General features: G+C 46.3%; 1 protein-coding gene across 5 annotated transcripts in view; it reads left to right on the top strand.

The window, feature by feature from the left end:
• The window catches only part of GDPD5 (glycerophosphodiester phosphodiesterase domain containing 5), a 182,569-nt gene that overhangs the window by 27,663 nt on the left and 135,026 nt on the right, over positions 1 to 19,880 (top strand). The window contains exon 2 of one of the 5 annotated variants that reach the window (XM_075491314.1): positions 17,544 to 17,711. The exons of the other annotated variants lie outside the window; for them this stretch is intronic. The gene's annotated coding sequence lies outside the window, so the exon portion shown is untranslated. The remainder of the gene's footprint in view (positions 1 to 17,543; positions 17,712 to 19,880) is intronic. 5 annotated transcript variants of the gene reach the window in all.

Genomic DNA, 19,880 nt, shown 5'->3' with positions numbered 1-19,880 from the left:
GTTTTGGATAGGAGCTTCTCTTGGAAAGCTCAGATTTATGTGTTGACTTGAATTTGGGGCTTTCTGTGGTGGAGGCTTGCATAGCTGGATGCTCTGTGGGAGTATGGTCCTCTCGGGAAAACACCTCATGCAGTAACATGGAGGATGAGGCCAATTTTTCTGGGAATTATGTTAGTATCTGGCTTGGATCCTACAGTAGATTTCAATTCTAGGACACGTGGTGAGATTTGTGCTAGAGTTGTAACAAATAATCAGCCAAATCTGAGGATTTAACACCACTTTCTGCTTCCAGTACAGTCCAGAAGGTAAGTCTGGGATCCAGTTGTCACTGGAAGGCTCCAACTTTGCGCAGGAATGTGAAATTCAAGTTTTCTGGCTTCAGTGGCATTACTAATGGCTTGGTTAAGTTGTTTCTAGATGACTTTGATCTCCTACTTGCCCTTACAATGCCAGTGCAGCTAATGAAAAATGTGGAGGAGGGGAGTGACTCTTCCATTGTTAATACAAGAATCCTCCAAAAAGGAGGGGAGTTAGTTTAAAATTATTCTCCTTAACCTCCTTCCTCCACACATAACAAGGGGGGACCAGAAATGCCAAGGCATTGGGCAGTCCAGGTAAGGTGGAACCTGACCTAAACATGACTAGTTTCATTTCTTTAGAGAAGCAAATTGAAAGGTTACAGGGGTGTGAATATGTTGCCTGGCCTTAATGCGACTTTCTGTATCAGTGGAGGACAAGACACCAGAGTACTCCAGGCTGCAGAGATGAGCGTTGAGGCTCTTGTACGCACTGCAGTGGTTTCCCACCTCCGTCATGTTTTTCTCACGTCCCGGGTTGTGGCCAAGCTCAGTACCAAGCACCCTGGGTTTTAGAAATGGTGAGGAGATTTTGCTTGCAGGAGATGTTGATGGATGGATGCTACATGGGCCAGGCTGTGGGGAGGCGAGAGCACCTCTAAGTCCTTCTGGGACCACGGGAATGGAAATTACCTCCCAGCAGATGTTTTGCCCACAGAAATATTGGGCTAAATCTATATTGTAGAAGTACTACAGAGCAAATCTAACACTTGCTTCGGCCAAGGTGGCTTTTTTAAATGTTCCTTTTTTGTGTGCTTGCCTAACTGGCCATGGGTACCACGATGTGCCGGATGACTGCCTTCCTACGTGTGCAGGAATGGAGGCTGTTTGGTGTCTTAAAGAATTAAAACCAATGCAAATTCTCACTCTGGCTTCTCCTGTGAGCTGAAGAGAAAATCCTTTTTGTGCCCTTCTCAAAGCACATGGAGATTAGGAATTGCAAGTAATCCTCTGAAATGATTATTGACTGAATTGCTTGGAAATGATGCTGTTTGCTGACTTGACAGATAAGACCCTGAAGCAGTGTGATCTAAGCTGTACCTAAGCATCTGTCCTTGCCATATCACAGTCACTGTGAGGCTTTACCTGCATCTGCAGTGGTCGAAAGCCAGATGTATTTTTAGACAATGTTTAAATAGACATTGTCCAAACTGTTTAATGCTGTCTCCTGGGGACAAGAGTGGTTGCACAGAGGATTTTTCTCTTGTACTGAGAGTTCATTTGGGCATTGTAGGAAGCACAGAGGGGATGCTGATGGAGTGGGAACTGGGACTGTGGTGGCTGCAGCACCTAAAATGCTACCCCTGATGCTGCTGAGCAAAACTGTTAGGTTGTTCTCTCTGATTCCTTATTGCTGCTTTTAATTAAAAATAAAAAAATAAAAAATTGCAAAGTGAGGAGCTATTAGGAGATATGCAGGAAATGGTGAGTCTCTCTGTAGCAGGGGTCCAAACACCGATATGTTGACCTGGTGCTGGCCAGGCTGGAGGATCTGGGCCTCAAGACACCTCTTGGTTGACTTATTCTGGGAGGTGGGCTGAGATTCCCCCTTCCCTCCTCTTGGGAGGTGATAATGTGTTCTCCAGGGCATCCCTCACTGGAGGAGGATGGCAGAAATTTGGGGAGAAGTCCTGTAGAGACCAACTTGGGTACTCTTCGAAGCACTGCACGTACAACTCTGCTTTTGTGCAAGGAATAAAATCACTGGCTCATCCAGAAATGTCAAATGAGTCTCCAAGACAAGCTCCCATGTAACCTGCAGCAGCCCTTAGATTGCCGGAGCCTGTTTTGAATCAGAAATGCTCCACAGATACAGCTGTAGTAGTGTTGTTTTTCTGAAGTGCTGATCCACTTCCTTCCTTTCCAATTCCTCAAAAGAAAACAAGTCAGTTGATTTAGGCACCAGAATACGCTGCTGACTCTGCACAAGTTGTTTGCTCTTCTCTTGTGTCCTTTTTTTTTTTTTTTTCTTAGCTGAATTGCCCTGGAGTTTGGGCCCCAGGGAAGGTACTGGAAAATCTTCAATGCAAAGCTGATCCAGAGGCACAGAAAAGAGCAGGGGAACAGAGTCGATGCTTAAAGATATACTGTCATCAGATATACATTTCCAGCTTCCACGCTTATTGCTTGGAGACCTCTTGCATGAGCTGTGTAAAACTTATATCCCTGTTTAAATACAACTGTTCTTTTTTACAATAGGTCTTGGTGGAATTTGCTCTTAAAAGCATATCCCCCTTGAAAGTCTATAAACTTGGTCTCCCCAGTGTCCTATCATAGAACCATTTAGGTTGGAAAAGACCCTTAAGATCACTGAGATCTATGCCAAGGAGTTTTGCAGGTGAGCTGTGTGGTGACCATCACTTCTGATGTTGGACCTGCCACTGTTGGTGGAACCGCATTGCAAAGAGCCCAGGAGGCTCTTTGCCTCCTGGGGTGAGTTTTGGGCTCCTGTACAGTGCCACATCTCTGCGGTGTGATCCCCAGTCAGACCATGTGCAAAGGCACCAGCCTTAGCTTGGTGCTGCAGAAAGCCATGGAGGACCTTTGTGTCCTGTCCCTTGGGACAGGGGCTGTGAATGGCAGGGATGGGGCAGGTCTGTGCTGCTGCTGCTGCGAGGGTGGCTTCAGCTCCTCTTCAGCCTGACCTTGGTCGTCTGAATCACCCCGTTTAATCCCTGTACTTATTCAAAATTGCTGTCAACGGAGAGCGTCTGAGCAGAGATTAGTGGTGGATGAATGAGGCTGCCTGCAAAAGCATGGAGAGAAAATTGAAGTTTTCCTAGAGCTCTTGGTTTTTTTTTTTTTTTTTTTAGCTTTATGTTCTGAACTAGTTACTGGAGAGCTGCCTCAAGGGCCACAGTGCAAAGGGATACCTAATGCAAGGACTCCTTCATCCCTAAGTAAAACCATCCCAGTTCTCTGCTGACCTCCTGCAGCATGTTGGTGCGAGCCGGGTGCCTTCGAAGCGACAGCTGTGGGGTGGCCTGGCTGCCTGTGGTGCTCTGGCTGATCCGCACTAATGCGCTGTTTGTAGAGTCAAGCCTGTTTTGCTAATAATAGGCAGCTTTGCGGGAGATAAGCACCAGACTGACCTTATCTGTGCCCATCACGTTTGACCCGAGGGGAGCTTATTAGCTTGTGTTTCATACTGTGGTGTGTGTGTGTGTGTATGGGAAATAAGGAGAGAAAATACAGTTTTTAAAGTATCAGCGGAGCCTTTGGAAGAGAAAGGCTGCTTAAAGAAACTCGCAGGTGTGCATGGTGTAGCTGGAAGCACCTCTGAAATGGTGGTGGCTTGTGCTGGCACAAGTCCTGTCCCCTGGGACTTTCCCACTCCTTTGGGATGGGTGACAGTGACGTGGCATGTGCCTTGCTCCAGCCCGACTCCCTGCATCTCCTGGGACTTCAAGGAAGAAATGACTCTCTGTGCTTTTGGGGCTGTGTTGGCCAAAATGGAGGATAACCGAACCCCTTGTCTTTTAAGCTGCTCTGCATCAGGGACTGCACCGCAGGGTGGAGGAGCCCCGGTCATTTTAAGCAGGAGTGTGCTGCGGGTCCTGCGTGTTTTTCTGCATCGATCCCTGTGAGATGAGCAGGAGTCCCCTGTGTTGCACAGGTGGATGGATGGAGGGGCAGAAACTGTTTTCTTGTGCAGCGTGAGGGGATTCAGCCTCCGTGCGTGTGTGTGACCACACGCTAAAACCTGGTACTTGGAAATGCCGTGCGTAGGCAGTTCTTTGGCTCCTTTGTGGGGAAGGGCTGATGCTCAGCATCCAAAGTGAGTACCCAAAGCTAGAGGCTGGTGTCGAATCCTCATTAACACCAGCTCACTGCACCTAAGGTCATCTGCTCTTCTAAGTGCTTACAGTTTAAAAAGCAGTCTAGAAATCCTGACTCTGCTTCATGTGCTCTTTCACTGTCTGTGCCTTCTGGATATGAATTCAGCATGAAACGGTGCTCTTCAGATGTTTCAAAAGCTGCCTACAGAAATACTGGGAGGAAAACTAATGGGTAAACTTTCCGGGAGATGGGAGAGTGTTTGTTTCTGCCTTTCCTTTGGTGGAAGGGCTCAGAGTGTGTTTGTAAAGACGTGTGTTGGTTTTATTAACTAGCAGAGTCAGATGTCTCCTAGGCTGGTGGGATCTACTCTTCTCTCCCAGGCGTTTGGATAAAAAAAATGTTTGAGAAGATTACAGCAAGGAAATACGCTAATGAATATTCATCAGGAATAACGGCTTTATTCCTTGGTGTACTTGCATTTCTGTTATCTTGTTACGCATCTGTTTATTCCTGGAGCAGCAGAAGGTCACGGTGACATGTATTAAGATGCCAGTGTTGTCTGTCTTGGTCACACAGTGGCAGTCGTTGTGGGCTGTTAACTGGGGAGTCCTTCGTTGCTAAATACCCCTGTGACAGCAGTGGTGCTTTTGAGGCAGAGGAAATTTTGGAAGTGTTTAAGGGTCTTGTTCTGGCGCTTCTCATGAGAGTGAACCACCAGCTTCTGTGGATGCTGTGGACTGGTGTTGGTCCAGGGATGCCTGTGAAAGCATTGATCTGCATTCCTCAAGGTGTTTCTTGGATGCTTAGGCTGACGTGATGCTTTAATCCTGGTGTGTTGTTTGTGGTAGAAGCTCTGTGAGCTCTTAGCATTGAGGAGCTTTTTTTTACCCTGTGAATGGAAAAAGTGGGGGTAGAAATGCAGAGTTCAAAGTACAGGTGGTGTCACACTTGATGTCATCTGCTTCCCCAAATTGGGAGGATGGTGGGAAGGGGCTGCAATGGCTTAACAAGAGGCAGCACGCGTGCAACCACACCGCACAGCCGACTGGTTCCCCAGAGCACCGGCTGAGCTGTAAATGCCTGACATCAAGTTACGGGTCAGGCAAGGGCACTGTTTACATCCTGTAATTAACATCTGTGCAGTTAATCACCAGGGCTGGCAGACCCAGAGAAGCTGGATCGGAGTCACGCTCTCTGTTGCGGTTGGACCCCTGTCCCAGAGATGACAGGAGGCTAATAACAAAGATGTGTTGACTTGGGCTGGCTGTGCTAATTTATTCTCCTCCCCCTTCCAGCATTTGGTTGCAGCGTATAAATCAACATCTTTATAAATCAGTGCTTTGACTTTAATTTCTTCCTCCTTTTTGGCCTCTTGGAAAACAAGGTTTGTGCAACTGTGCAGTTTTTCTTTAACACATGAACCTGTGGGCAGATTAAAGAAAACTTAGCAAAGGCAGAGCCTTGAACGCAGCATTTCTGTGCAAGCCGGTGCTTGGTGGGACATCAGAGCTGCCCACAGGAAGCCAAGCTGAGACCTTGGTAGGTTGCACAACCATTTCTTTGACTCTTGGAGACTTGAGTATCTTAATTACTTTTTCAGTGCAGTTGAAAATCTAATATTTGGCAGATAACTGTGTTTTGAAATATGTTAATAGCTTGCTGGCGTGAGTAAACTTGCAAAGCAGGAAATGTTTGTGATGTATTGATTCCTCCCCACCACTATCTCTTGTTTGGTGAATGCCATTCTCATTAAGGCTGCAAAAAAAGATTGTTGGCCCTCCCTGGTTTAAAGCAAACTTCAGAGGATGCAACTACTGTCTCTCAGAAGGATGGAGAAAGGGAAATGGGGATGATGGCTGGAGATCTCCTCTTCCATTGTGTGTCCACTGCAGAACGTGGACCTGAGATGTCTCTGGGCTCCCTTAATCCCATGTGAATCCCAGCCACTATTAAATGCAACTGGCTACTCTCTTAGCAGCTGGTCTGTCTTCTGCTGCGAAAATCACTTTGCGGCTATGAAGGTTTAAACCCTACTTTGTGTGACTTGCTTTCTCCTTTCGATTGATTGGTATTAACTCGCCTTGGAGGTGAATAGAAATCCATGTGCTCTCTTTCATCTCAGTCTAAGCTGTGTATAAAGACTTTAATTCTGAATCTAAAAAGGCTAGAGGTGGTGAGGAACAAAATACAGCTTTCCTAGCAGATACAGAAGTGACCTTCCTGTTAAAACACTCCTAAAGTGTTTTTTAATTTAATTAAAAGACTCCTAAAACAGCTAGGTCTGTAAGAGTAGAGACACAGTTAATTAACATTTATCCAAATATGCTAGGGAGCTAGTTTACATCCTTATCTCCCTAAAAATGTTACAGAAGGGTTGATGTGCCTTCGTCTCCCAAAGTGGTGAGGAAGAAGCAAGTTCTGGTCCAGAAGCTGTGTGGTAGAAGTGTTGAAGTCACCCATGAGTTATGCTTGAAGAGTGAGCTGCAGGGAAAGGGGGGATGTGCCTCTCGCCACTGAAGATGGTACAGAACATCTCTGGAACAGGTTGTTGGTAGCTTGTGGTGTGTGTTTTTGGGGTGAATCCCCTAAGGTAGCCCATGTGCATTAGTGCATGAACCCATATATATTCAATGCATTAATAAAAGTTCTCTGGAAAAGGCCAGGAGAGGATCCCAGCTCAGTCATGAAGAATTGGGAGGAAGGATGGCTGAGAAGCCTTATTTCCCAGCTGAGTAGTTACATTACCAGCATGAGATTGCTGGAAGAGAGGCCAGGAGTGATACGGAAGAAGGGACCAGTGTCCAGCCTTTTGGGGCAGATTGTGATGGGCTTGTAGCTCTGATTTCCACCTACCCTTCCCTTTTTGAATCTGACGGGTGGCTGTTGGGATTTTCTGAAATCCCCAGTCTGAAGTCCACAGCAGCCTGAGAATTTTGGACTTCAGTAAAAGCTTTGCCTTCAGTTATGGAGAAAAGCTTGAGGACATGAATAGAGCAGAGTGACCCAAGCTACCGGCAGTGCTTTATTCAGCAGGCAGCACAGCTTGTATGTTGGATTTCCTGCACAAAAACTGCTGTGCCTTTCCTAGAGGAACAGTTGCCATGTTCCTCAAAGGATGAAGAATGGAGAGCAGGATCAGCATGAACTCGGGTTTATCTGCCTCCCTGGTTGTTTTGAGCAGATGTGCTGTTGTGTTCCTGCAGTAGCTATTACTGTTACAAGAAAAAAGCATTTAAGTTAGAGGTACATTTCTACCACTCTGCAGCAAATGAAACTAAACTGATTGTCCCTCTCTGCTGGGTCCTCTGCAAACCCATGGAGAAAGGCCATGCCTCCTCATAAAGAGCAGAGAGCGAGCAGAGAGCCTATGAGTGACCTGATGAAGACCAGGAGTGGGTGCACAGGTTGGGTCCAGGAGCTGATGTGAAACTGTGGTGAGGGCTGATAAAGGTAGAAAGTGGTGCAGGAAGAAATCCTGCCTAGTTTTCCTGCTGCCAAGCATGTGTTTCACGAACACAATGCAGTGTCAGAGGCAAGAATTGGGTTCCTTGACCGGTTCCAGTTGATATGAAATCATAAATGTCTCTATTTCTTCTCTCAGTGGATCTCCCACCATCTCCTTGGAAGTGGAGGCAGCAGTACATATTTATTTCTTTTAAATGTCTGCTTTGTTGCTGGCCACACCAAGGCTCAGGCCATCTGCTTCATTTGTCAAGCTACAGTGCTCTCCTATCCCCCATGTGGTGCCTGCCATGTCCAAAACACTTAACTGCTAGTGTAACGCTTTCCCCCCCTCCCATTCTTCTTTATGCACAAGTTGGGTATCTTAAATTCCTCCAAACCAAATAATATCAATGTAGAGTTAAATGTCTTTATTGCCCAGCACCTGGTGGGGACAGATCTCCATAGGAGCACCATGCTGAACATCTCTGAAACAGAGGTGTCTGTGTGGTGCTTGATTCCTTGCAGGGAAAATTACCTAGACCCTGATTAGAGCATCTCATCAGCAGGTCATCAGCTGCAATACATTGACTTGCTCAGAGGTGGCTTGAGACCTTGGTGCTTGAGACCAGGTGTGTGTGAAAGCAGAGGCAGCAATGTCCTGCCAACAACCTTGAATGACCTGCTAAACCCTTGTAACCTTGTGAAGAGCAGCCAGCAGCTGCCAAGAAATCTGATGGGAGTTGCTTAAGTTATATGGCCAAATGGGTTTGGCTGGCAGGGCAGCAAGGCTGCTGAGGACAAATATTTTTGAGTGGTAAAGTATTCCCAAGCTCCCTGTCCTTGTGCTATTCCAGTAGCAGTGGTTCAGATGACAGCAGACCTTGGGAGCTCTTCTAAACATCTACTTGCTATCTATACCCAAAGCAACAGGGGCATCATGTGCTTGGTGACTCTCCATCCTGGAGCTGAGAGCTCCCTTCCTCTTGGTTTGAGTAGAAATGCTGTTGAAGGACAAGGCAGCTGGCTCACCTGGGATGTGGGAGGAAGACAACACAGGTTTGAAAGTCTCTTGCACATCCCAGGTACCTGTCTAAACCCTTGGGCTGTTTACGGACTGGTTTTGGTGGGAAAGATTAGGTGTTTTGTTTAACATCCCAGCTCTTTCTTCTGCAGGGTGGGAGGGGGAGATTTTTGTAAGCTGCATCCCATGCAGCTGGAGAAAGTTGTTCTGCTTGGTGTGCTTAACTGAAACGCAGCCAAGTTTCCCTGCCTGCTCTGACTGCAACCCTACAGAAAAGGCATGGGGAAGTGAATTATCCAGGTGGTGTTTGAATGTTCCAACCCCTGGCGAAGAGGCCAGAGAGAAATGAGGGGTCATCTGGCAGGTTGTGCTTTAGGTGTCTTCATAGGTGGTGATGAGCAGGATACCACATCCTATGTCTGCTGGAGGGTTACTTGGATGCTTGGAGGTTGGAAGGACCCCAAATACCATGTATGTGATTCATGTTTATTTAAATATCAAAATTATACCGGAGATGCCTCCAGAGCCCAGGGTAGTGGCATCTATTAATGAGGGATGAGAACTCTAAGGACTTGTGGTGATTCACCTGCTGTCTTTTAGGATGAAACCAATCTTTCCTTAATCAATGCTGATAAACAGACTCTTCAAATTGGAGCTATCGGATTCCTTGTAAATTGTTTTTTTTCCTCTGTTTTCGTGCAACACAATCCCTGAACAGTCTTTAAATCTGAACTACATCTTTCTGCTCAACGCTCCTGTGATGCTGATAATCCTTCTCTACATCTTTTCACCCCCAAATATTTATGTGCATATAAAGAGGAGGAACAAATTTGGCTCGCCACCACAGGGCTCTGTGACAATTTCAAACAAACTTGGCTTAGCTCTCAGTTCTCTCTTACTCTTAGCTGCATGATTGTCTTCCCCCATAATAAATTACCAGCATTTATTGGTCTTTTGACATACAGGTTTCCCAAGGGAAAGGAAGGAGACTGGCTGAACAAAGCCTTGTCTATAATCAGTTTGCAGTAGGCTTTGGACAGAAATTGCGATTGCTGGCCAGTACAACAAGGATTTTATGGCTCTATAACTGCATTTATGGCAACCAGGAGGTTTGGGAGATGCTGAATCATAGAATGGTTTGGGTTGGAAGGGACCTTAAAGATAATCTAATTCCAACTCCTCCTGCCATGGGCAGGGACATCTTCCACTAGACCAGGTTGCTCAAAGCTCCATCCAACCTGGCCTTGAACACTTCCAGGGAAGGGGCATCCACAACTTCTCTGAGCAACTTGTGCCAGTGCCTCACCACCCTCATAGTGAATGACTCACCCTCACCACCCTTCCTTAATATCTAATCTAAATCACCCTTCCTTAGATCTAATTTAAATCTACCCTCTTTCAGTTTAAAGCCATTACCCCTTGTCCTATCACTATATGCCCCTGTAAAAAGTCCTTCTCCAGCTTTCTTGGAGGCCCCCTTCAGGTACTGGAAGGCTACTACAAGGTCTCCCTGGAGCCTTCTCTTCTCCAGGCTGAACAACCCCAACTCTCTCAGCCTGTCTTCATAGCAGAGGTGCTACAGCCCTCTGATCATCTTCATGGCCCTGCTCTGGACTCCCTCCAACAGGTCCATGTCCTTCTTATGTTGGGGGCCCCAGAGCTGGACGCAGTACTGGAGGTAGGGTCTCACCAGAGTGGAGCAGAGGGGCAGAATCACCTCCCTCAACCTGCTGGCTGCACTTCTTTTGATGCAGCCCAGGATACGATTGGCTTTCTGGGCTGTGAGCGCACATTGCCAGGTTATGTTGAGCTTCTCATCAACCAACACCCCTAAGTCCTTCTCCTCAGGGCTGCTCTCAATCCCTTCTCTGCCCAGCCTGTATTTGTGCTTGGGATTGCCCTGACCCATGTGCAGGTCCTTGCACTTGGCCTTGTTGAACTTCCTGAGGTTTGCACGGGCCCACCTCTCAAGCCTGTCAAGGTCCCTCTGGATGGCATCCCTTCCCTCCAGTGTGTCGACTGCACCACACAGCTTGGTGTCATTGGCAAACTTGCTGAGGGTGCACTCAATCCCACTGTCCATGTCACCGACAAAGGTGTTCGAACAGCGCTGGTCCCAATACCAGCCCCTGAGGAATGCCACTCATCACTGGTCTCCACTTGACATCAAGCTGTTGACCGCAACTCTGAGTGGGACCATCCAGCCAATTCCTTATCCACTGAGTGGTCCCTCCATCAAATTCATGTCTTTCCAATTTAGAGACAAGGATGTTGTGTGGTACAGTGTCAAATGCTTTGCACAAGTCCTGGTAGATGATGTCAGTTGCTCTTCCTTTATCCACCAATGCTGTAACCCCCTCATAGAAGGCCACCAAACTTGTCAGGCATGATTTGCCCTCAGTGAAGCCATGCTGGCTGTCACCAATCACCTCCTTATTTTCCATGTGCTTTAGCATAGTTTCCAGGAGGATCTGCTCCATGGTCTTGCCGGGCACAGAGGTGAGACTGACTGGCCTGTAGTTCCCCAGGTCTTCCTTTTTTCTCTTTTTAAAAATTGGGGTTCTGTTTCCCCTTTTCCAGTCAGTGGGAACTTCACTGAACTGCCATGACTTCTCAAATTTGATGGATAGTGGCTTAGCAACTTCATCCACCAGTTCCCTTGGAACCTGCAGATGCATCTCATCAGGTCCCATGGACTTGTGCACCTTCAGGTTCCTTAGTCTCAAACCTCATCATCTTCTACAGTGGGCGGTTCTTCATTCTCCTAGTCCTGCCTTTGCCCTCTGCAACTTGGGCAGTATGGCTTGAGCACGTGCTGGTGAAGACTGAGGCAAAAAAGTCATTGAGTACCTCAGCCTTCTCCATATCCTGGGTAACCAGGTCTCCCGTTTCCTTCTGGAGAGGGCCCACGTTTTCCCTAGTCTTCCTTTTGTCACTGACATACCTATACAAGCTTTTCTTGTTGCCCTTGACGTCACTGGCCAGACTTAATTCTATCAGGGCTTTAGCTTTCCTAACCTTAGACTGTATTGTTAAGAGATTAACGTGTACAATATATGATAGTATTTGCATGTCAAGAACTGATGAGAAGCCAGTGCATTTCTGGAAATGCATCACTGGAGACAGTTTTAGATGCTTTTTTTCTCCTGCCGGGACGTGGGACTGTCAGTGCTGCTCACGTTCCCATCACTTGAAATTTGGCAGCTAACGTCTACCCCCTGTGGGCACCGTGTGCCTTTATGCCAGCGCTGGAAATGTGCTGACTTGGAGCTGTTTGAAAACTGCTACTCTCATTGCTTCTCTGCTTGTCCCAATTTCTTTTCAGCTGGCTGCAATAAGCCAGGAACATCCAATAACCTCCACCCAAGCATTGCTCTAGCAGCACCAGCACCAGGTGTGAGCTCATTGGCAAAAGCCAGCTGCATCGTGTGCCCTGGGTGAAGTAAGATCTGACTGTGTAAAATGAGCTGGATCTCTGGTTGATGTCAGATTGCTAGCTCTTGCTTCTTGGTTGCATTTATTCTATATCACCTTGTGCTGACACAGCTTGGTGCTTTAATGAAAATATTTTGCAATAACACATCTCGGACTCATCGAACTGAAGCTGATGGTTAACCCAATCAACTCATGTCTGTGTGAGATCAGATGAATTTTTTTCATCTGAAAGACTTTCTTCTATAGAAAGGTATGTGGAATAGCTTGGGAGGAAGACTTCTCATGACTCCTAAAGATCGCCCTCAGTTTTTGCAAGTGCATTAGAAAAGTTGAGCCTTCTGAGATGCAGAGTACTGCAGGGTGAATCTTGCATAAATGCCACTGGTTCCACTTCACCTCTGGTTGCAATAACTGGGCTGACTGGACTCCATCCTGCCGGCGTGAGAAATGGCTGAAGGCCAGTGACTTTCCTGCAGACTGACCTTGCAGAAGGTCGGTGGCTCTTGGGTAGGTAGTCCAGCACGAAGATCTGGTTTGAGAGCCTCAGCTTGTGTAATAAGAGTGAGAAAATTCCTACAGTGGAGGAGCTGCTGAGTGAAACTCTTTGTGTTCTGGCTCCCTGTTCCTCTCCTCTGGTATTTTCCTTGCATCATTGGCCTGTTGCACTGGGAGGGTGGATGGCTTTCATATTGATCTTGGTCAGAGAAGACACTGCTGTCCATGGGTGTTCAGTTGGTGTTGTAGTGAAGCTAATGTGTCTATCATCTCAATGGCTTTGTCCCTGTCCCCCTTCCAATCTTGGAGGCTGGTTTTGAGAGAGGCTTTAGGAAGGCACCAGACCTCCCACCTACCTGGAGGACACCTGCTCTTCCCCATCGTGCCTGAAGCAGAACCAAGGCAGGTGCTGGCAGAGGAGTCCAGTGGGAAATACTGCTGGCACGAGAGCTGAATCCAGGCCCTTGAGACCCCTGCTCACCCTGACGTCATTTGCTCCTGGACTGGGTGGTTGTGGTCTTGTTGCCTGGGCAGAAGGACGATTGCCCCTGCCTTGCAAGCATCCCGCACGGAGCAGCCTGTGTCTGGAAGAGGCATCACTGCAGAGATTTTTGGCAGGGCTCCTGCCCATCTCTTGTGCTTGCAGAGCAGCAACAGTAGCTGCCTCGTGCCCTCTCCCAGCCAGGAGGGAGAAGTAGGTCAGAATTTGCATTCTTTGCCTGACTTCTCTGCATAACTTGCACACTTTTTTTTTTTCTTTTTTTTTTTCCTCCCAGGTCCTCTTTTTAAACAAGCTGTTCTTGTACATGTGTGTTCCTTGGGCTCCCCTAAATCAGCGGGTGAAGACTTAAATTCAGATGTGATTGGGCTTTAATGTCTGTCTTCTCTCCAAGAGCACTTCTGGGAGACTCCTCAGACTCCAAAGGGCTGATCCCAGCATGTAAAAATCTGAACTAAATGCTTGGGGCAGCGTCTTCATTTTTGGCTGTTGTATCGTCTGGATCAGGATTTAAATTTTCTCCTGTAGCTCTTTTTTGCATGACAAGAGCAAGTAATTGGGATGAAATCATCCGTGCTGCAAACGTGATGGTGAGATTTCTTTTCAGCGCTTCTCTGTGTGTTTTGTTGCTGGTTTGCAATGTCCTGGTGGGGAGAAAAGAGAGAGATCAAGCGCAGCAGGCTCGTAGCAACTGGAGAAGCATCCGAGCGTTGCTGAAGTGCTGCAGGGCAGTCGAAGGATCGTTTCGTCGCGGTTTTGTGTGCTGTGAGAAAAAGAGCTTTGTGTTGCAACAGCGGTCTGAAATAACAGATGAGGTGTGCCAGATGAGGTCTGGTGTGATGGGACGTCTAGCACAGAGGCTGGGACAGGAAATCGGGGTTAGCTGATGGGCTGCATAGTGGGCAGCATCCTTACGTGTTCCTGTAGGCTTTAAGATGCAAAGGGGCACCATCCCTTAGCATGTGTCTCTTCCCCCCCACCCCTGTCCCCCGTCCCCCCCGGGATTTGCAGAAACCTGGCTTGGTCTGTGCTACCCTTCATAGCATGATGGCAATTTGTCTTGTGGTTTCGAGATTGAGGTGTCTCTTTTTAGGATTTCTAGCTCTCGTTGCTCTTTCTTGTCCCCAGTTGAAAACAAGGTTCGGTTTCCTGTGTGATTCAGCATCTCTAACGGGTTTTGTCAGTAATCTGGCAAAAAGGGGAATGTAACATCCTGAAATTGGGTGATTTTTCATAGGGGAGGGTTCCAACCTGTGATGGAAAGAAAAACCTGCTGCATGATTCTGGTCTGTCTTCACCTGTGTAGGTGACTCTTGCTGTGGGTTTTTTTGTGGTTTTGCTCTAGAGGCCTATTTGCTTTTTTGTTGGTCTGAAATGTAAAGCAAATTGTGTGGTCTGAAGACAGGTGTATGGGTAAAAGCGATAGAAATGGTATTAATGCAACATCATTGTTTTAATGGATTTTTCACTATATTTTTTTTTAAGTAGGGATAATATTTCACTGAGACTTTTGCTTTGTATTTTTTGTAGCATATACACACGTTTAGCTACAAATGGCTTGCTTTCTCTTTCCAAGGAAGTTTCATGTGGCTTACCTGGTGTATCTGCTTTATGTAAGTGAAACTGCAATCTGAATCTGTCGTAAGGCTTGTGCAGATAGCAGGCGATGTCATGTCTGTTCCCATTTGTGCCTCCTCTGCTAATGTTTAGCTGCCAAAAAGTGTCAGCAGCTTTGAGATGTCTCTGCACAGGAATGACCTTTTGGGAGCTGAACTTTTCCCCATCCTGCCCTGCTGTTTGATCTCTTTCCTTGGGGCTTTTGCATGTTCAAGCATTGATAGTAGGAAGGCTGCTTAAAAGTAAGTATAAGATAGAGTCTGAGTCTTTTTAAAGGGTTGGAAGAACTTAATTTGAGGGTAGGTTTGGGAATTGCAATGATTGCAATGAAAGCACCTTTGATTGCTTTTTGTTCCCTCTCTTACCTGCCATCCAGCTTTCTGTTCGCATTAATCCATGTGGATGTCCTATTGTTCCCTTTGGGTATTAGGTTTTTAATTGTGCTGTTGTGTTTTAAAAGCAGTGTGTCTACATGCTGAGAACCGCTTTTCAGAGTTGCGTGGTACGTGGGTGTACAAAAGATCACCTGGGGAGGAGAGGTGTTGCAAAAAGGGGCTATTGTCTTTCTGCTTGAAATACCCTTAGAGATGAAACACATCCTGCACGTGTGTGTGCATGAACATAGCTAATCCTCCCCACCCAGGGCACTCAACCGTCACGATTTATATGGACTTTTAAGGTAACCTGGTTTTGTGGCTGTAATACGCCTCCTCCATCACGTATTCCCGTTTCCAGCAAACAAAGGGGGGAATCACGTGCTGGTTTTTCAGCCGTGGGATGTGGTTCTTAGTCCCTGGATGATGCTGCGGTCAAACAAGAGTGCTGCGAAGGGCTTGTTACCCTTTGCTCAACATCCCTGTCTCTATAAAGAGCTTTTCTTTCTGTGTTGTGTTGCATCTGACCTTCCCTTCACCTCCAGTGTGGTTCAAATAAACCAGTATTATTCTGAACTCTTAAACTTCTCACTTCTATCTGTTCAGCTACTGATGCCCAAGTGATATTTGTACGTTGGGCAAGTGTCTCGGTGAATAGCCTGTTCTACATGCACTCAATAGCGCACAGGTTGCTGCGAAGAATAGCTCAATGGCTGCTGAATCTATGCATAAATCTGCCATCCTTTGCCTGGAATCTCCTCTGTGCTGATAACGACAGGCAAATATGTGCTGATAACGACAGGCAAAATGTTTGAGCTGTTGTGCAGGTGAAGTCTTGGCCACCTCCTGTTTCCAGTTTTGCTGCAAGTTTCCAAATTGTGTTAGTTAAACCATCTCGTGAGGAGAATTTCAAAGCCCAACAAGATTAAAATATATAATGAGTTTTTTCTGCCTCTAGGACCTGACTTTAGCAGGAAATCAATGATGAGCTTTGGCTTTCTTGTGCAGTCTTGTCTTGTAAGTAGGGGGATGATGAATGGATATCAGTTCAGTTCCTACTAGGCAATAACTGCAGCTGGAAATCCTTTCAGCTAATAAACTGCATTGTAACTTAAAGCAAAAATTCAGGACTGTCGTAATACAAAGATGGAGATGATCTTGAATACAACTTATGGCTGCCAAGCTAAAAATAAAGAACTCGGTAGTGAGAAACTATTGTGGAGAGTATTTGCTCCATAAAGGAGGAGAGCTGCTGACAGCTCCTGTCTTTGGGAGTCCAGTGCTTCAGCCTCCATAGCAAAGGATGTCTGTTACAAAGCATGAGTGTGCAGTTAAAATACTATGCAAATCTCAAACTTCTTGCCAAGAATATTGACTGTCCTCTTAAAAGCTCTCATTTTCTTGTGCTCCCGATGAGCCTTGAGCTGGAGATGTGGCAGGAGGAGTTACCTGTCACAGCAGTGACAAAGGTTAATGCAGTAGAGCTGGTAGGGGAGAGAGATGACATTTTTTCTCTTGAAATTAAATGCAAGCATGTTTGTTTAAATGGCATCGTTGAGGCTGGGACTGTCTGGTGAGTGTTGGCATTGGATCTGCTGGAGCTGATCGTGTACCTGCTTTTTTCCTCTTCGGTGAAGCGGTCAGCTCTAGCAGATTGTTTAGGTTTTATTTTGGGGCAAAACAGATGATCCAGTTGGCTTTGCAGCCTTGAATGTGACACATGAGAGGCTAGAGATTTGTGTGTGCCACTTGCTAAACTCTCCTGAAAAAAACCTAGGCTTATTCTGATGTCTAAAAAGGTCATCTTGTCATGTTTGGTTGGTTTCTAGAGTGTGTAGGGAAAGGTTGAGGCTACCAAGCAACCATGATACGTGTTTCTTCTGAAACCCACCACAGAATGTCGCAGACCCAGGATGTTAATGGTTGGGGGAAAGAAGTGACTTGTAAGTATAACAACTGTAATCATATCCTGTTTGGGTGGGCTGTAGAAGTTTGCAAACCTCCTTGTGTACCCCTGCTACATTTTAGGTGCTCATGAACATGTCAGACCCTCTTCCTTCTAGGGCTTTGTTTCAATCACTTCCACTTCATAGCTTGAGTGGGAGGGAAAAAAAGGGAAAATCCTATATACTGGTAAGTTCAAGCTGTTTCTGTAGGAGCAAAGAGAATGGCAAATATGAGCTTGCTCTTAAATACACTCTGGATGTAATGACAGACTCGGTGATCTGTTGTCTCGTTTGTTCTCTGATCTGCTCTGTGTGCTCTGCTCCTTCCTCCAGCGATACCCGTGGATTCTGGTAGGGGGTTGGAGCTGATGCTCTGAGGATGCCACTGTTTGTGTGTTTTGCTCATCCTAAAGTGATGTTGATAACAGGAGGAAGCTTTGAAGATTAGGGGTATTGGCCCTTTCAGGATGCATGAGTTTGTAGCCACTTAGCTCACTCCCTTTAAAAAAAGAAATAATAATAAAAAGAAGTATATAAAATCCCCAAATCTCCGTTCTTCTCTCCTTATCTTGATAGCAAAGAATTAATGTGCTGCCATCTGTGCATAAAACCCTCAACTTTTTCTGCAAGAGCCCCACTATGCTGCTACGGGATGGATGTGTCTTGATGTCATTTGCTCTGTAGAAGAGGTCTCTTGGGACACACAAAACAAGCTGCAGGGAATTCAGGTGTGATGATAAAATAGTAAGTGAAGCCTTTGCATCCTTTCCAAGCAAGTCTGGGAGATCCCATTACTTTGCATCTTGTCTAGTTCCTGAAGTCTCTGAACAAAGGACGAGGAACTGGGGAAGCTGATGTGAAAGCTGGTGGCATAGGGTTGGGGTTTACCAGCTGAGGGTCATCTCAGCTCTTTTGATCTTGCTACAGAAGAAAGCAAAACCATTTTCCCATATGAAAGGGTGTCTGTAATAAGGTATGTTCCCATCTGTGCTACTTTCCTTAACAGGTGATGTGACCTTAGTGGCACAACCACTGAGTCGTCTGTTCCTATCTGAAAGCCATGCAGCCTTATATTATGGAAACTTTTCCATAGATAAACGTGGAGGCAATGATTCATGGTGGGGAGAGACTAAACCAGTGTTGTGAGCTTTAAACACATCCCACGGCATCCAGCTGTGTCTTGACTTCTGCTGCAGTAGTGGGATAGTTGGACTGGTTGGCCTTGCTCCAGTGCCAGGCAGGGAACTGCCTGTACGGGGACTTTATAATGGGGCCTCAAGCAGCCTGTTTTGTGCTGGCTCGACATGATGCTGCGTTTACCCTGGGTCTGGTCTGCAGACAGCAGTGTAGTGTTGAGTTGTACTCAATGTTGTTGTACCAATTCTTGAAGTTGTACCAATCTTGAAGCTGGGTGCAATCTAGCTATGTGCTGGCTGTGGACCACGTGGAGCTCTCTGCAGCCATGACCAAACTGCCAGCAGGATTATCTCCTGCCGTGTGGGCAAAGTGTTTCGGGCAAGACTGTTACGACTTTTATAGAAAGCTTGAGAACTTGAGAAGAAATGTCCCTTGAACCCTGTTGGGAAGGACGCCATACTAGGGAAAGGCACTGCTCACTGAGCACTCCATTACCAAAGAACAGCTGGCTCTACCCCTCTCTGCTATTTCTAAAACATGTGTCTATATCTGTGATTATTTCTTTGCACCTGGTGGCCAACCACCAAAGTTGGGCTTGTCAAATTTGCAGATCTGTTACAGTAAATAGCCTGAGTTTTCATGTGCAGGTTTGAAAAACAACAGCTTTGACACGTCAGTTCAGTTAAGGAGAAAACCCCAGGGCTTTCAGGAGCCTATGTTTAAAACGTCTACTTTGAGCTCAAGGAGAGATTTAAGAGAAATCATGCGTACATCCCCATAAAAACTGAGCCACCTGTTGCAGAGAGGCCTCTTGGGCTTGGGTGTGCTGAGCAAGCTGCGTATGCTGGGTTTAAACCTGTGGGCTGAACAAGTGCTAGGTGGCAAAGACGCTCCTCCAGCTTGGGGAACAAAACCTTATCAAGCTGTGAAAAGAAACACGAACAGCCCGTTGAAAGACGGAGCTAGACGAGACACGGAGCTGCCTCTGTGTTTTCACTCTAGAGGGATGCTGTGAAGCCAAACAGATTGAGGACCGAAGAGTAGGTGGTGTGTGAAGAAGGCACTTGCGTAATGTCACTGGAATAGAAACGGGTGCGTGACACTCTTGCTCTTGTCCCTGCTGCTGGAAGTAGGTGGTATCAGCTGTTTGCGAAAAAACTGGGAAGGTTTTAACAGGCTTTGGTAAGTCAATACTAAATGGAACAAAAAAGGAGAAAATCTGAAGTTCTCGAGGGCTTGGCAGAAGATTGAACAGCAAACAACTCCATTTGAAAATGCCTAGAATCCGAGTTGATTTTACAAGATATTAGTAATATTGGGACAGTGTGTTTTCTAGCCAAGTGAAAATGTTATTGCCCTTTTTTAAAATACTACTGAGGAAGAGCCAAGCTAAGGGATGAAGACTTTCTTGCAGTTGCTGCGCTGCTAAAGAGAGAAATGGGTATTCTTGGAAAGCAGCATGATCCAAAACCCCAACTTGCTGGAATATGTAAAATTGCTTAGAAAGCTAAAAGTTAATAGCCGGGATTAAAGAGGGAGAAGATGGTGATTTACAGCAGTTTGGCCAACATTGTTAGCTTGAGGGATTTATGATGGAAAAGATGTTTCCATCCTGACCAGCCACACTCTTTTGGAGTTTATATGTTGGCTGTAAACCTCAGGCTGTTTTAAAACTTAGTGAAGTGCTTAGTTTGTCTAATGGAAACATCCATTTAGAAAGGGAGGAAAAAGGGAAAATACTAAATTCTCCTGAGTCCTCTTTCCGAGTCACTTGTG

This window comes from Mycteria americana, chromosome 1 (assembly GCF_035582795.1).
Source record: "Mycteria americana isolate JAX WOST 10 ecotype Jacksonville Zoo and Gardens chromosome 1, USCA_MyAme_1.0, whole genome shotgun sequence".
Classification (NCBI taxonomy): domain Eukaryota; kingdom Metazoa; phylum Chordata; class Aves; order Ciconiiformes; family Ciconiidae; genus Mycteria; species Mycteria americana.
Note: the sequence above shows the minus strand (reverse complement) of the source record. Positions and strands in the feature narration are given on the sequence as shown.